The sequence below is a fragment of the Conger conger genome, chromosome 4 (genome assembly GCF_963514075.1).
Source record: "Conger conger chromosome 4, fConCon1.1, whole genome shotgun sequence".
Taxonomy (NCBI): Eukaryota; Metazoa; Chordata; class Actinopteri; order Anguilliformes; family Congridae; genus Conger; species Conger conger.
The window spans coordinates 46,638,104-46,654,285 of NC_083763.1; the positions used below are offsets into that span (position 1 = coordinate 46,638,104).

At 39.9% G+C, this 16,182-nt stretch overlaps 1 long non-coding RNA gene across 1 annotated transcript in view; it reads left to right on the forward strand.

Moving 5' to 3' along the window:
• Positions 1-15,296, forward strand: part of LOC133127274 (uncharacterized) — a 61,416-nt gene extending 46,120 nt beyond the window's left edge. The window contains exon 5 of the long non-coding RNA XR_009708607.1: positions 14,401-15,296. This is a non-coding gene — a long non-coding RNA (uncharacterized LOC133127274). The remainder of the gene's footprint in view (positions 1-14,400) is intronic.
• Positions 15,297-16,182: the final 886 nt, after the last annotated feature.

The following is a 16,182-nucleotide window of genomic DNA, read 5'->3' on the forward strand; positions in this document are numbered from 1 at the left end:
ATTAAATATTTAAATTATGGTGGTGGTATGCCGCTTACGTTGGCTTCATGTGTCTTTTGCTTAAAAATAAGTATAGTACATATTTGTTTGTTTGTTTAGTTGGACACAGATATGACTGCTGAATACAGTATGTGATATTGACATTTGCATTCTTACATTGTTTTGACTACTGTCATTTTTTAAGACCATCTAATTGAGAATAAAGTGTACTTCCAGTTGCTTTTCAGTGTGGTCCTGTAAGTAACCAGTGCCACTGGTGCTCACACATTCTCCAGCTAGATCCTTTTGGCCTGTTTTCTTTGTTTTTTTTACTTGCACTTCATAAGGCCTTCATAATGCTGCCACAATCATGACAAAACAGCCGCTATTACCAGCTATTAACAGCACATTACATTACTTAAGATAAGTAGATCATAGTTATGTAATTGTCATAATGTGTGAACTGCGTTTTACAAAGCAGATTTCAAAGCAGCTGTTACAAACATTAGCGTGTCGGTGCCGTGGCATCTGTCACAAGCTGTAATAAGCTGTCATAATCAGTTATGACACCCGATAGTCTAATGTGAGGTAAAGCATTACCCTGTTGTTCACCGTGTAACTCCAGGGGCATATAGTCGGCTGCGAATCCCCAAAACACAGCTAAACTTACGGTAAATTATTAACACCTGTAATCATGGTGACTGTTTGCTGGAACACGGTGTCTGGTGGGATTCCCCATTCGGAGAGTATTCTCACCGGGGCCCAGGGAAGCAGAAGTTCTTTTGTTGCTGTTTTGTATTCACAGAGCTCACTCTGTCGTTCCTGTATCAAGGTCCCTGTGCGCTCAGTCAAGCATCAGTTGTTGTCTGTAAATAGCAGATAGCCTCTAGAGTTTCCCTCTGTAGTGTTTCTGGACTGTATTTTCATGTTCCACATACAAGTAGTAACCACATTGGTTTTACAAACAAGTCTTTTTACCTTTTGAAGTTTTCTCCATTTCAGGGTGTTCAAATTCAAACTGAAAGAACTCGAGTCCCCTTATTGACTGACAGTTGTCAGCTTCTGGTTGGCCTATAACCATGGAATAGCGTCTTTCACTGATTGTTATTCTATTTTTCATCCACTGTAGTAATACGAATCATAATGGCAGTAGTGTGATATGATTCTTTTTTCATTATACTCAGTATTTCGCACATTTTCACCGTTGCTTGTTTATCCTTTCTTCTTCGACTCTCTTGCTCGTTCCGTGGGATTATTAGGCAGAGGTACTGAAAAGGCTGGCAGTCAAAAGCTGTGGGAAGCAAAGAAAGATTAAAGGTAACAGACCAGAGCTGAACGAACAGCCTGCCTGGGGCAAAACCGTAACATTACATTTTCTAAGACGGCAAGTGAAGAAATCCGCATAAAATATTCAAATAGCAGCATAATTCGCTCTTCATCTCCTGATTATTTGCACACCGTTGCTCTGAATCGCTAAGGCTGTGACCCCACTTGCATTCTGTTTACCCTGTTGGCCCATAGCTTTGAGCCCTGCTGAGGCAACGTTATTCAGATCACAGGCAAGCACCGCAGAGCTCACACCTCAAATGAGGTAACTGTTTGGAATTCTCCAGATGGATGATAGAACAGCAAGCACCTCTGCTTTGTCTCTGTGTGTGTGCGTGTCTGCGGGCACTTATCTACCTATCTAACAGGGGACCATGGTGTCATTACACATCCACCAAGCGGGGACATAGAAACCAGAGGGGACATTTTGTGTGTGTGTGTGTGTGTATGTGTGTGTGTTGCATGGATTGTGTTCTCTGAGGATTTGGCAATAGATGATGCAGTCCAGATTCACTTGTGTGCCACTTTTATTGCAGTGGGTTATACCTATCAAGCATTGACAATCCAAAAATAGAGGGGCATCAGATGGAAGAATGCTCTGAGCTAAATTGATTTCCTTTTGACAGTTGCTCATAGTATACTGTCATCAACTTTATAAATAAAAATGCGTTCTTCTGCATCTGATTGAATATATTCTGTGTTTGTAATCAAACAATTAACATATGGTCAAAGCGCAGACTCAGAGCTTTTATTCAATGGTATTTTTATAGATTTTGGTTTCACCATGTAGTAATTGCAGCACTTTTTATGTGTACACATTTGTCAGCTTAAATGGCTGTGCTGCTGCCAGATCTGCAGTTGATACCTCAAGAATAGTTCCTCCTGAATATTTTTTCCATTGAGTTCAACAGGAAAATTAGTCAGGAGAAGCAATACACAAATTAAACACCATGGGGTGTCTCGGTGGCGCGCATGCTCATTGCGAGCCGCGACGTCGGCGGTTCGAATCCGACCGTCCGACATTTGTCGCATGTCTTCCCCTCTCTCTCGCTCCCATTCTTCCTGTCTCTCTATACTATATACTGTCCAATAAAGCTGAAAAAGGCCTAAAAAATATCTTAAAAAATAAATAAATAAAACACCACAGTGGAAAACAAATAGTTATTCTGTACTATAAGGAATATTAAAGTGTCTACGTTGCCAGGAGTCAAAGGCCTGTTGGCAAGTGCATATACGTACAATATAATTATTTTGATTAATTGGCTGTATAGGGCTCAATGAGTACAATTCATTAATGAAAATAGATGATTGGCGTATTGTAATTGTAATTCTAGTTTCAACCCATTCATTTAAGGCCCGATTCTCAAAGGATCAAAAGATAAAAGCTTGAATTTCATATGACTTTAACTCACTCAATTTTTACTGTTTACGAATTCAAGCACCTCTCTATTAGAATAAAATAGTTTGGATCCTATAAGTTGTTATTGGCTCTGTCGTTTATTATCCTTTCACAATGGAGTCAATAAGAATAGATAGGATCCAAGCTCCATTTTATACTAATAAAGAGGATCCATACACATTAATCACTGAGATGGAAGATGGAGATAGAAGTGGAAGACTTATCTTTATTTTCAGTCTTCCTTATATTGAACATCTGCGCTGATTAATCACTGGTTATTTAAATACATGTAGGCAGTGAATCATTGTTACAAGTCTAGTCATCTAACCATAGACCAGAGAATTCAATATGCACTCCACACGCACATTGTGTACTTCCTCATAGTTTTTGGATGCTCAAAAATCTACATTGGATGGGGTATCGATCAGTTCTAGGCTTTTCTGATTTCATATATCGCTGATAAACCCATGTGCAACTGCTGAGTCAGAAAGCTGAAAGTTTCAAAATCCGTTCATTTTCGAATGATTAATCGGTAATTTAATACATAAAAGTCTAGCGCTCGTAGAAGTGCTGGGCTGTCAGAAAACAAAACATGATTTTCCAGTTGTTTTATGGACTCTTAGTACAAAGGCACACGTGGAGAATATATCATTAATCATTCAATCGTCAGCTTTTGGGCATCTGCACTCTATATAATACGGCCTAATACCATGCACTAAGAAGAAGGATTTTTTCTTTAACAGTGATGCCACATATGACAAATGCCGCAAAGAAGAATGATTTGTCTTGTGGAGTGATGTCACATATGAAAAATGTCCTATATAGATTCCTCCCCACAAATAGGTGGCCTACTTACTTCTGAATATAATGGGCTGAAAAAGCAGGAATACCTTTCCTTTTGCCTTTGTTTAAATGATTCCCGCTTATCCTAAATATCGCTTCCATACTGTAATTGGCCAGCTCCTATGATTGGAGGAACTGGCACATAGTATGACACGGGGTGGCTGTACTGGGTCGCCTGTAGCCTAGTGGCGAAGGTACGTGACTGGGCCCCGGAAGGTTGGTGGTTCAAGCCCCGGTGTAGCCACGTTAAAATCTGCACGGCTGTTGGGCCCTTGAGCAAGGCCCTTAACCCCTCATTGCACCTGGGGGGGATTGCCCTCTGCTTAGTCTAATCAACGCTAATTAGCTTTGGCGAAAAGCTGCAGCTAGGCAATTGTAACATACTGCCTTTGCTATTCCTTAGTAAGGAGACTGGATTGTGCATTGTGATCATGGAGTGTATCACTTTGTGGCAAACTGCAACACTGTCAACTGCCGAATGTATTAACTTAACATATGGATCTCTTTTAGAGCAATTAAAGCTTGTTGTAAAGTTTATAGCACTTCTCTATGTTTTGCCATTTGCCTGCATGACAGTGCAGTCTCAGAAACTACAAGAAAGCACCTAAAAAAGCACAAACGCTTGTAACTGAGGTGTTGCCTTATAGGTATATACAATTTCCAGCCATGCATAATTATCTTTTTTGCTTGGAAAAGGTACTTATTACTAGTCAAATATAACATTGTTGCACATTTGGCAAACTTGTTCATTAAAGACAAGCTGAAACGGAAATTAGAGCAGCACTAGCTTCCGTGATATAGCGTATACATAAGTGAAGCGGATCTTTTGGTGGAATTTTTGATCGGGAGTCAATTTGACTGAAGTCGAATGAGAAGGGGCACATCAAATGAGAATGCCCCCAGTTGTGTGAAAAGGATATTGATTGGAAGGGAAACAGAGAATTGAAGGCCATTTAATCAACATACAAGCCCAATGGCACTCAATGACATCAAATCTCATAAAATCTCGTTTTCTGGTATTGTATTGCAATCGTATTAATTCTTTGGAATATGTACTTTGGTGTTGGTATGGTTTTGAAGAATTGCCTACACTGGGGAAAAGGTACATTTTGATTTCAGCTTGTCTTGAAAGAACAAAAATGTACTTAAACTGTACCTTTATTTCAGAGAGCGCAATGTTAGTGACATCATTTCACAGGAGGCATCATTTCATTTGTTTCATGGAAACTCCATGAGTGGGCTCTGGTGGGGAAACCAGCGCCCCAAATATGGGGGATGCCACAGGCGTCTCTGTCTCTCAGCTGCTCAATGTCACGTCTCAATGAACACAGAGTTTCAGCCACATTTGATAGCTACAGTGGACGTTGTAGAGCTTTATAAAAACTTACTCTCAAAAGTCCAAAATCTGAAACCACTAGTGAAAATGCTACTACATTTTACATTTTACATTTTAGTCATTTGGCAGACACTTTTAATCCAAAGCGACTTACAAGTGCATAGGTTCCTCCACAAGTTAAAGCATCACATCCATAACTAGTAAAATACACATGAAGTGCTGTTCTAAACATAGTCATCCTAAGTGCATTTTTTTTTTCTAAATTATAGTTTCAGCCTAACAATTTGGGTCAGAATCTGTGAAAACAGTACACGAATTTCAGAATTTCTTGGTATTTGGTATGTCCCCCAGCTTTAATGATAACATGCACTCAAGCTCTCTTGGACTCCATGCAACTTGATGATCCAAGTTATCCCAGCATTATTTGACAATGTTTCAAAGGGCATCTTGTGATGTTACTGAATGCTTGGCTTTTGTCAGTCTTCAAGTGCCCCCATAAATGTTCAATGGGGTTGAGGTCAGGTGGTTGTGGATTGTGCAGCACTCCTTGCTCTTCTTTGGTCTTCAAGTAGTTCTTGCAAAGCTTTGAAGTAACTTTCATTTCAAAATTGTCTGTTTATTTACTTCATCTAGTATCTGACTTTTAGACCCCACTGTCTAAAAGGGCGACATTTGCTGCCATTTTTGATGGGCAGTTACTGTTTTATTTTTTCAGGCAAATTGTGTCAAACCATACCCTGACCTCCTGTGCCAATCCTCTGGAGTGTGTTCTGCAATTCACCCAACAGAAATAAATTAAGGCACATCAAGCAAAGACAATGAAGTAAGCTCCTTGTACAAATTCAGGACAAGGTTCATTGTAATTATATGCATTGTCCTGAAGATTTTGGGTCAGAATATAGAGATTTATTTTTAAGAGAGAAGCTAGAAATTAGCTGGACCTTTAATTTCCCAACCCGTTTGGTGCACACAAAATCTGGAATGAAAACTCAAAACGGAGGATAAATCCTAAGAGTGTCACGTGACCTGGCAAGATATGGGGGTGATGTGGCAGCCCCTGCCGCACACACTCTCAAGCAGGACAGCTAAGTAGTAACCTTAGAGGAGGTAAATTACGCTGCCAGAAATTACCTAGCCTACCCTATCAAAGGTAAACTCACACTCTGGGATTCTGAGATTCCACTGGGGGGGACACAACAACGGAAATACCCTAAAGCCGCCCCAATGCAGGCTTTGATGAACCGTGCTCAACGCGCAGACGTTAAGGAACAAGACGTACACAAGCAGTGCAGTTTCGAGTTTCCATACTTCTTCTTTTTGTGTTCCGACGTGATCCACCCTAAATTGGGGCCCGCTTGTACAGAACATTCCGCGGGCTCTGTGGTAATGCTTGGGGTTAGAGAACATGCGTATATAACTATATCTGACACTTCCTGTCCTCAGCTGAGGTTCCTCCATGCTTATATCAGTAGTTTATGGCACTCATGTAATACTGCAAAATGCCATTGACTGAATTACTAATTCCAATGAACACAATGCAATTACCATAGTAACAATATTCTATAAAATATACAGTAGAGGAGAGGTTAGGTGCAATTTACAAGTGATTCTTATAATGGCTTGTGAACAAGTCTGTATCATGGTATCATGTGTAAGATGACAAACTTTTTCCTGGAGAATATAGACTGAGACAGAGCAGTAGGGTGTTGTTTTTATTCATTCATTCATTCATTCATTCATTTATCTCTTTCTGGTTAAATGCATCAGCTAGTAGTACCATCTCCTGTGCCCAGATGTGTGACGCTGTTCTCCCTGTGTTCGACTAAGTCACAGAAACTGGTCATTTGGAGCGATTTACCCCCACTGAAGCCATGCCTGGAAATGAAGAGTAAAGTAGAAGACAGTAGAAGTATTAGCAGCATTGGAAATCACTGTGCTTGTTTGCAGAGAAATCAGTGTACTGCTTGATCAAAATGAGCAAGTTCAGTTGTGAATACATTTTTTTTTTAATCCCTTAGATCATAGGTAGATGCTGACTTTAGTACTTTTCTTTACGATAAAGCTGCATAGGCAACTATGCAAGTGTATGTGCAAGCTACACCTAAACCCACCATCTTAATCTGGGCATTTTAATAGGTGAGTCACTGTACTTTTTGACCTTTTTAACCTGTACACACCACGCATGTTAACTTTAAAGCGAAACAGCATAGGGCTGTTCAGCTGTGTGGGCGGTATACAATTCATATCATCGTATTTTGCGCTAATATGGCTAATAACCAAAGTAACATTTATTACACATTAATATGCAGAGGTTTTTGTTAGTTTCTTGTAAAAAATCATAAATTTGAACGGTCTCTCTAAATGTTTAGAACATTTGAATAACTAACATCAGTGTATTTCTGATAAGGTAAGTGTGTAGCTGGTAAGGGTCAACACAATATTATTGATTCATTCTATTCATTCATCGTATTGCGTTTGTGCTACTCATTGATACTGTGGTTACAACAGAATCTTTCAGTATGTTTCTTTGTACTGTGACAAAACTATAACATGCCTAGCAGCCAGCGATCAAAGGTGAATAAATGCACTGGGGAAAATATTATACAGGTTTACTCACTTGTTCATTTCGTCATTGTAGTGAAAAATCAGTCGCCTTCATTTCAAATATCATGACAAGTTGGCAGGGCTGGTTAGTATGCTAGCTGGTTAGCATTCTTACCACAAGGAGTTATTCAGAAATGTTTGAAGGACGATAACACAATTTGCATGGAAAATCTTTGCTGCTGAAATTATAATGATGTCAATGTACATTGTACATCATATCGCCAACCACTGGTCTAAACCACCGGTCTAAATAACAATAAAGTAACCCCATATGCCATTTAATAATCGTGATTTATAAAGAAGAAGGATAATAGTGAAAACAATGTGTACAATTGTTGATGTAATTGTTTCAAACCTAGCATTTGAACAATGAAGACAAACTGCTTACATGAGACCTGGTAGTGAAGCCCTCATGAAGCGATCATTAAACAGGAACAGGTCAGCATTACAGACTCTGACATTTGAGCGGGCGACAGTTTCCTAACTGTCACATCCACTTTGATGTTTTCCGCAGGTTACTGTGCACAGGTCTTTGAACCCTAGCTTTATTTTCCAGGCCTGAGCGCTGAGCATGGCTCAAAACAGTGTTTAGGGGGGAGGTGGGTTTTTGGAGCAGCGTAATCTTACTCACTTTTCCCCATCTCAGGGACTTCCCCTGGCCTTCCCCCCCCTCTGCAAACCAGGTCGCAAACACCCCTTCCTGACGGCCGCTGTTCTCATAGGCTTCTGTGGAAATGAAACCTTGACTGAGATGGCGGTTTCACTAAATATGAATTTCTGTCCTGCAGATGCCCCACTTGCTAGTTCCGTGATAAACATCGGAGGTCTTCTTCTTATAGAAAGACACATTAGTTCAGATTCTAGGCATACTTGAGCAATAAGTGATCTCGACCTCCTACGATTAGATTATGGTAAGCTCATGCCGTCGTGTATAATGTGAGTTATGTGAAAGAACTGGTCCACCCCACTTTCCCTGACTCTGAAAATAGCATTCTGCCTGTCACTAGGGGACAGTAAATTGAACCAGTTCTGGTTGCTGCTGGAGCTAAGGGCTGGCAGGAATATAGAGCTATAAAGTTATGAAACACTTTCGAGATTGAAAAAAATGACAGCTGAATACAGGGAACAATTACAATACATCAGTTGGTACAATGAACATCAGTGACAGTAATATCAAATGAATCCCATGTTTCATGTATCATAATAACAGCTTAAAAGTAGTCATTAATAATTCACATGCAAGAAATGAGAGCTATACAGTGTTATGTGAGTTATACTGTCATCAATTGCAATGGCTGCACTGCGTAGCTGGTGGATTGCTGAGTGTAACAAAGCAAAACTGTGGTTAGCTGTGCCATTTTAACAGTGCATATCCCTTGAACTGTTAGGGAATATTGCAGTCCTGTGATCCAAAATTGGAGAAGTAGTATTTTTTTATTTTTTTTAATCAAATGTAGTAAATAGCAATAGTTGTACCAACGTGCTGTACAAAATATACATGTGAAATATACATATGCAACCATGAAACACACAGGCCAAACTGTAAAACCCTATACATTTGCTAGGTGAGTTTTGAGTCTCGATTAAAGGGAGATGGATGGGACAGGCCGTATGTTAAATGGTAAGATGTTCCACGGCCTTGGGGCAAATACTGAAAAACCACAGCCTTTAACTTCAACCGGGAATATGGAACAGGGAAGAGTAATGGATCTGAGGACCTCAGCGACATAAGGGGAGAGGTCGGTCATGTACGACGGAGCCAGCCCATTAAAGTGCTAAAAGCAAAAAGTAAAATCTTCAAATGGATTCAAAAATGTTCAAATAAATGTTTCAATGTTTTTTTTTTTCACGAAACATTTGCCTGCTGGACTCTCCACATTACCATTTTAAGATTCAGCTGAACTCATAAATAGCAGACACCTGCCGATAACAAGCCTGCAGAGATAAGGCTCACAAATGAGGTTCTAACTGAACTGAGTCTCTAAATGAACTGAGTCTCTAACTGAACTAAGTCTCTAACTGATCTGAGTCTCTAACTGAACTGAGTCTCCAACTGATCTGAGTCTCTAAATGAACTGAGTCTCTAACTGATCTGAGTCTCCAACTGATCTGAGTCTCTAACTGATCTGAGTCTCTAACTGAACTGAGTCTCAAACTGATCTGAGTCTCTAACTGAACTGAGTCTCAAACTGATCTGAGCCTCTAACTGAACTGAGGCTCTCTCTGGCTGTTGTCACACAGGTGTTGTGTCAATTTGCATGGCGATTTGGAAACCCTTTCAAGATTGCAATGCAAATCAAGATGTTTTCATCATGTCCAAAATGAAGGAAATGGTTGTATCCTAATTTGAAAACGACCAGAGAGAGGATAAGAGATCCATTTAGTTATTCATGCAAGTGGGGAGATTTGCAAATTGGGTGCCCATTAATGCAAACATAAACTCAAAAGATTCCCAAGTGTTGTAGATCGACAAACCTGCTGTACATCACTTGTATTTGCATTAAATTTGTGGAATTGTATGGCCAGTAAATTACTCATTCATCCTCATATCGTAGGCACAACTGCTATATAAACTTTTTTCATGTTCTTTCCCAAGTTATTAATTAGTGAATTAATTTTAACTCTTGAGTCTGAGGTCTGGAATAGTGAAAGATAATGAAACATCCTTTTCTCACTGAAAAAATGCTTCATTGGATGAACCTACTTTTACTCCAGTAAAACTCAAATGAACCTAAGAAAATGTTCAACTGAGAAAATATGTCGGGATAACAATTTTTTTCTTTTCAATTTTCAGTTTATATTTTTATTTCTTGTGATTTCCTCACTTTATCATTGCTTACAGCCAGTTAAACAGGACTTAAAGTTTTATCAGTACATTCTGTTTGGCTGCAGGAGGGAACACCAAATTTTGAGTGGATCCAGATTGGTGAACTAATTCTGCTGCACATGTATAATAATATTGCTTTATTAAAAATACAGTAGTTATTTGTATACAGTGCACCGTATAGAGTAGTGTCCCTACAAGGTGCTGAAGCTGAAACTTCATTTGACTGGGAGAGCCTGAGGAGAGGGCCTCAAAGCAAGTTCCTCTCCATGTACTGTCATGTTTCAAAGGTATGCATAGTAGAGGCTGGGATGATAACTCTGCATATTCATTTTCAGCCCCAAAGGCCAAATCAAAATTTTTTTTTTTTTTACGCTCTACTTTGCATTCTCACGGGACTCAAAAACTACAACCATAAATATTTCACTGCTTTGCATGTCTGTCTTGTGAAAAGCATGCTTTTTTTCTACATTTTCACATGGTATATCCAACTTTTTTTCAGATCACGTTTTCCCATACTCGGTTTTGAGCCTTAAAAGTCTGTGCTGTTCCAGTGACGTGTTGCTCATACTGATGAGTTTTTCTTGGAAAAAAAACCCTTTATTGGCCTCCTGGCAGTGAATGAAGGGAGAACCTGTGCTTCTAATTCATATCACAGATGCATGCACCTTTACAGATAGTGAAATGTAGTAATTTAGACATGAAAATTATAGTTTTGAAGTGCTTTCACAGTAGCAGTAATGGGCTGCTGTAGCTACAGATGTACTGGAAGTGTAAAAACAAAGATGAAGCTTCAGAACATTCCAGAAAAGTGTTTAGTGTCTTGTTTTTGCTGCTTGTCCTCAAGCATGGGGGAATGATCGTTTGAGTTCAGTCAACATTTGTGCTTAACTTGACAAACGAATTTCGGTAATTGCTGAGCTTGTTAAGGTTAAGGACAAAAGTTTCTTGAATCCAGGGGTATCTTTCCAATGTAAAATAACACCCTCTTTGATGTAAAAACCACCAAAATTCTCTGCATATTCTAAGAAGATGTTCTGATGGATGTGACATGGAGCATGAAAGAAAGATTTCTTTCAATCCACCACTAAATCTAGTATTCTGGATTACAATGCTTTTCCATGCTTTACTGAGCTTGTTGCGTGTATTGGAACCAATTAAATACTCTCCAAAAGTGCAGACCCTACCTTCTGGTCCTCATAACAGAGTCACTCACTCTGTTATGAGGACTTAGGGGCCTTGGTTAGATCACATGATTTATTTGCTTAGAAGCCCCCCCCCCCCCCCCCCCCCCCCATCCAAAGCATATGTGATTTACATTGTTTGCTAGTTTTAATTCTTAGCTGCTCCTCTATAATTCAAGATATTTGAAGAAACAATTTGGGTTAAGTACCTTGCACAAGAGTTCAGCGGCACTTTAACAGCCTTCTCACTTGTCTCTTAAATTTGTCTAAAATGCTAATAAGTTAAAGGTTTTGCCTTTATAAACAGTTCTACAGTGTATGGACAAGTGTGCTTCTAGTTTAGGTATTATATTACAGTGTTGGGATTCAACAAACACCTGCATCACCTCAGTAATTTCTCAGCTCTAACTGGGCAGCTAGTGCTAAGAGAGTTCCAGAAAGAAAGCTGTGGTGATTTATGGGCGTTAGTTTGTGAAAGCTTATGATAACGAGTTGAATATGAAAATTAAAAATGAGTCACTACAATTTTAACTCTGCATTGTACGGTATTTTGGAGGGTTTTTTTATTTGAAAAGGGTGTGCTGTATTTTTTCTCAATGAAATATGTTGGAGAAGTGTATTATTTTAAACTGCTTTGCTTTTTTATGTGTTTTAGATACTGACCGTATTCAAATTGTTAGAACAGATAATCCCTCTACTATGGGCTTAATTCCAAAATGGAGGGGCTGAATGAAACACTGTATGCAAATGTTTTTAAAAGTGATGGAAAAGTCAGTGTTCATACAGGCGGGGCTACCTTGTGAATTGAGATGTAAACATACAACACAAAAATTGATACGGGTGAATCTTTTTTGTGGAGCTTGTATTTCAATAACATTTGCGGACCATAATTTGAATCACATGACTGTTTCTGTGAATCAACTTTATTTCAGTCGCCACAAGAGATGATTCATTTTTTTGTCTGTCTCTATTTTTTCCTGTAAGTTATGTAACAGACACAGCTGCACTCCTACCCCTTTTTTCAGTGATGGAGTTTCCTCGTTCCTGCTGTGCTACGTATCAGTAATTACTCAGTCAAGAGAAGAGCATCAGTGATTGAGCAGTTGCAGTTTCCCCACTATTATACTAGTGTTGATTCCACACAATGTAGGAAATTGTGATCTGCGGCCACCAGACCAATGCTGACAAGTGTCTATGATTTCCAGAGGGAAGCGAGTTGGAGCTAATGAGTCTAATGGTAGAAACAGAAATTGAAAGTGAGGGCTGCCACAAATAACTCTAATGAGTTGCAATAACAAATGCATTAGTGAAAATGATGTCAAAAATAGACTGCTGTTTCATCTAACCAATCTACCTACTATACTGTTGTGACTCAGAATGGCACACCGCTAGCTTAAAGATACAATAGGTAATATTCTTGTAAATTTGAAAGTAAATGAGGGCGGCACGGATGGTGCAGTGGGTAGCACTGCCGCCTCACAGCAAGGAGGTCCTGGGTTCTCTGTGTGGAGTTTACATGTTCTCCCCGTGTTTGCGTGGGTTTCCTCCGGGTACTCCGGTTTCCTCCCACAGTCCAAAGACATGCAGGTTAGGCTGATTGGAGAGTCTAAATTGCCTGTGGGTATGAGTGTGTGAGTGAATGGTGTGTGTGCCCTCTGATGGACTGGTGACCTGTCCAGGGTGTATTCCTATCTTTCGCCCAATGTATGCTGGGATAGGCTCCAGCCCCCCTGCGACCCTGTTCAGGATAAGCGGGTTAGGGTAATGAATGAATGAATGAATGAAAGTAAATGAAACAAAAAACAGCATTAGATGGGTTTTAAGGGAAAAATTACAATGACAAATGACTTAAATTGTTTGACAAGTTGAGATTGACAAGTGGTAGCTTTTTTTTTTTTTTTTTAGATATTTTTTAGGCCTTTTTTCAGGATTTTTATTGGATAGTATATGGGGTTTTGCGATTGCAGACTGGCTGAGAGTTGTAACATTAAAATGCAAGCTAGTGTCCTTAATAACTATATTAGGCTCGCCATAAATGTGGAGAAACAGGATGCTTGTTACATTTCCATCCGAACGAGCGACAAGATTTATTAAAACCAGCCAAAAACCGCAACCCCGCAACTTCCCTTTTTTCAACAAGCACAACGTCACATATTAGCCAGCAACTCTGTCTACAGGTAGCCTATGTTGTTTGCCATTTTCATGCATTCACCCCTTGTCAGTGTCATGCCTTCAAAATATTGGTTGTTGTTTGATAATATTACTGGTGATACACTGCTAAAAACTGCTAAAATAAATCTTTTTTTTTTAAATTATGCCCCTGTTGTGCAGTAACATATCTAATTAATGTGCTTATCCTGAATTAAATTTTATTGGAGCATGTTTGTACAGCCCATTACATTTTTTTTTATTTTTAACCGGTTTATCGATTACATTTAGCCAGTTAACTGAACCATGAAAATTATGAAAATTCCCATCCCTAATTTAGGGTTTTAGCACACTGGCTCTGATCTTTATTTCAATGGGGAAAAAGAACACAGTCACAATGGTGGCCCTCCTATTGGTAACCCTTAGAGCAATAACTGGCAAGATTAGCTGAACATCAACCTCAAATCAAAGAAAAGCTCAGAGTCTGTCTCTGCAATGTTTTACTGCCTTCCGTTGATCTTTTGTGCCAGTTACTGTTACTATTTCTATTACAGCTTCATTGTGCCGTAACAACCATAGATAGCATAGTAACAACAAGGTGTCTTTTTTTCCGTTAAAGTGAGATTAGCCACTTTCCTTTGGAGATCCTTCAATGATGTTTTTTAACCTTGGTGAGACGCAAAAAAAGCAGACTCTATGAAGCCAGTTGTTTTGTAACATTTGTCTACAATCAAGAAATGATATACTTCCTTAACAGGTGCTGTTGTCCTGCATGGGATTTGGAAGCAGGAAACCTGCTGCTACAGGGTGTGAAGACATGTAGGAGAGCAGCCCCATCTGTGTCTCCCTGTGACCAGACTGAACCAGACTGGGCCACTTGGATGAAAACGGTACTATTATATCATTGTGATTCACAGGCACCAAGATGTTTTCTCAGAAGTTTGACATTTCGTTATCAGCATATCTGAAAACTATCATAAAGTATTGTTGAACCTTTATGGAACTGGGATATATTGTAAATTATTCTGAAGTAATTATATTATTTAAAGTATATATTGACACTTGTAGGGAGTGAAATATATTTACTGTTCCATAAGTGAAGGACTGCTTATTTATCATTCCATAAGCAAAGGCCTGCTGCTGGCTCATCCTGTTAAGGCACTGCTCCAGTGCATGGATGAGCCCTGTGGTCTGGTATTGAATCTGTACCGGGCCAGCGCTGACTACAAGGCCACGCATGATTGGTCAACTTCCTCTGACTCATGTCTGTGTGAGCCTGACTTGTCGACCTTGGTGTGGAAAAAGTAGTGCCGACACGTGCTTCAGCCCTCTCAAATTAACAGTGGAGACTGCGGACAGTATTGTTGGGTGAGTACGATTAGGCACTCCAAATTGGGGGGAAAAATTGTGTTTTAGCACTACTAGACACACGCACACAATTGCAGTAGGACCTTTGCTGATATATAAACCCTTGAGACATCCATCCAACATTCTCCCTGCGACCCCCCCCCCCCCCCCCGTACTGTTGTATTATCCTTAGTCCCTTTTAACTGTGTCACTCAGTGTCTGCAGACCCTGTAGATCCATCTGTGAGTCAGTCAAGCGGGGCGCAAAGCCTTGTAGAAGTCTGAATGAGTTATGAACAGAACGTGTGAGCGCTTTGAATAATGTGTGAATAAATTGCGCAGTTGAGAAAAATCTCATTTGTCTGCGTGTTTCTTTCTATCCTTCAGGCAGTCAGTGGAAACTGCTATCATCTGTTACAGTTATTAAAACATGGGTTTTCAGTGTTCAGTGACCTGGAGGGACTCTGTCGTTCTCTCTTTCTCTCTCTCTCTCTCTCTCTCCCCGCTCTATCTCTCTTTCTCTACTTTTTCTCTCTCACACTCACATGTGCACGCACATACAGTACACACACAAACACATACACAAACATATGCAAAAACATATCACACACACACATAGGCACACACACAGCACACACACACATAGGCACACACACACAAACGCACACACACACACACACACACGCACACAGCTTGAGGGAAACTTCTTTTCCTGGAATTTCGATTCACAGGTGCTCTGGAGCACTTTCCATATTATTTGCATGGCCTGCAGTAATGCATTGAACAAGTGCCGTATTTCTGGCGTATTTCTATGCTTAATGCCTCTGCAAAAATAAGCAAATTTTGAACCCTATCACTGTTGTCTTAGTTTTTTTTTTCACAAAATCTATAAAAGCACCCTAAAATGAGTACTATTTCTGCATGGTTTTTTTTGTCCTTTTCAACAACGGAGCATTGGCACTACACACAGCTTCAGTCAAGCTTCTCTAGGTGAAGTCTCTTAGAGAAGTCCCTCAGTGTAAAACATTAAGTGTAAGCCGACAGTTGCGCATCCAGTCAGTCTGAAACCAGCCTCGGTCTTCCATATTCCCCCGCAAGCATATCTGTTGCCTTGAAGCGCAGGCTCCCCGCTGTGTCTAAAAGGGACGCCAATCTCCGCCTCACTGATCAGGACGCTGCTGACGGGTGTTAGC